Source organism: Meleagris gallopavo, unplaced genomic scaffold (genome assembly GCF_000146605.3).
Source record: "Meleagris gallopavo isolate NT-WF06-2002-E0010 breed Aviagen turkey brand Nicholas breeding stock unplaced genomic scaffold, Turkey_5.1 ChrUn_random_7180001957528, whole genome shotgun sequence".
Classification (NCBI taxonomy): Eukaryota; Metazoa; Chordata; class Aves; order Galliformes; family Phasianidae; genus Meleagris; species Meleagris gallopavo.
In genome coordinates, this window is record NW_011217683.1 from 1 (window position 1) to 2,193 (window position 2,193).

A 2,193-nucleotide genomic window follows, 5' to 3' on the forward strand; every position below is an offset into this window, starting at 1 on the left:
GCATTCCTGCAGGCCCTGACTACATTCCTATATTCTTCCCAAGTGGTCTGACCCTTTTTCCACATTTCATGGACCTTCTTCTTTCCTTTGAGCTTGCGCATGACGCTCCTTGCTCATCCACACAGGTCTCCTGCCACCTTTTCCCGATTTCTTGCTCACAGGGACGCACCGATCCTGAGCTTGGAAGAAGAGCTGTTTAAATGCTGACCAGCTCTCAGAGGCCCCCTTACCTTCTAACACCCGAGCCCACAGGATAGCTCCAAGTAGGTCCCGGAAGAGATCGAAGTTGGCTCTCCTAAAGTCCAGGGTAGCAATCCTACTTATTGCTTTGCTTCTTCCACTCAGGATCTTGAACTCCACCATCTCATGATCACTACAACCCAAACTGCCCCCTACCTTTACTTCCTTAACAAGTCCATCCCTGTTGGTGAGAATAAGGTCCAGTAACACCCCTCCCCGCGTCGGTTCCTCCACCACCTGCATCAGAAAGTTGTCTTCAATGCACTGCAAGAACCGTCTGGACCGTGCGTGCCTGGCTATGTTGGTCATCCAGCAAGTATCCGGATAATTGAAATCCCCCATAAGCACCAGTGCCTGGGAACGTGACGCTACATCCAGTTGCTTATGGAAGGCCTCATCAGCCTCCTCATCCTGATCAGGGGGCCTGTAGTACACACCCACAACAGTGTCACCCTTACCAGCCTGCCCCTTGATTCTCACCCATAAGCTCTCCACTGCTACATCACTCTCCCCCATGTGAATTTCAATACATTCTAGCTGCTCTCTCACATAAAGAGCAACTCCACCACCCCACCTAGCCAGCCGATCTTTCCTAAAAAGCACATAGCCCTCCATGACAACATTCCAGTCATGCGAGCTGTCCCACCACGTCTCCGTGATCGCGATGAGATCATGACCTCGCGACCGCACACAGAACTCCAGCTCTTCCTGTTTATTCCCCATGCTACGCGCATTAGTATACAGGCACTTAAGAGAAGCAGCATCCCTCCACCTCTCTCCAAGCCTTTGAACTCCACTGTCTCCACCTATCAAGTTCTGTTTGGAGCCTCAAACTGCCCCCTCAGTCCCAGCGGTCGTCATTTTGTCTCCTTCTTTTGCCCCCCTTTGCTCCACCTACACTCCCTACGTTTATCTGACCGGAGCCAATGCCTGGCACAGTGTGGTACAGCAAACAAGCACACTCACCATCTTTTGAGTTTCTGGTCAATCTCTTATCATTCAGGTCCACCAGCATCTGGCAACTGCAATAAAAACCAGTGAGAGCATTAGTTTTCTAGCAAACAGTTGCTGGTGAAGTGATAGTGACTGTAAAGCACACCTCCACACGGCTACAAAGACGTGGAGGTGTTTCCTGGTCCCGCCTGAGGAGCCCACGGCCGCACACTGCCCTCACCATCCCCATCATCCCAGTCCCCAGTCCTGCCCTGTGCTGCTGCTCTGCAATGAACAGCAATCCTACACACGGCATCCCCGTAGGATCACAGGATCACTCAGGTTGGAAAAGACCTTCAAGACCATCGAGTCCAACCACAGCCTGACCATACCACCCTAACTCTAACAACGCTCACAGAATCACAGAATGGCCAGGGCTGGAAGGGACCTCAAGGATCACGAATCTCCAACCCCCTGCCACACGCAGGGCCACCAAACTCCACATTTCACAGCAGCCCAGGCTGCCCAGGGCCCCATCCAGCCTGGCCTTGAACAGCTCCAGGGATGGGGCAGCCCTTCTGGGCAGCTGTTCCAGCACCTCACCACTCTCTGTAAAGAACTTCCCCCTGACATCCAACCTCAATCTTCCCTCCCTCAACTTCAAACCATTCCCCTCGTCCTGCTGTTATCTCCCCTGTCAGAGAGTTGACTCCTGTGGAATCCCGCAGATGTGACAGTGGCTCTGGCTTCTGGGGTGCTTCTCAAAGGAAACAGCGCACGGCGTCAGGAGCGGAGGAGGAAGCAGCTGATGCCGCCACTGCTGCCGCCATCGCGCGTCCCTCCCCAGGACTCCCACAGCTTCCTCCTCCCGGCCCCGCTCGGCTCCTCGCAGGCTGCAGACACCGCTGAGGCGCTCGCACGGCACGGCCGGCATCTTCTTCTCGTGCTGCCGGAGCGCTCTCTGCAGGGCCGCGCCGAGTTCCTGCAGCACAACGACCGCAGGCATCGCCGCGGGCAGCC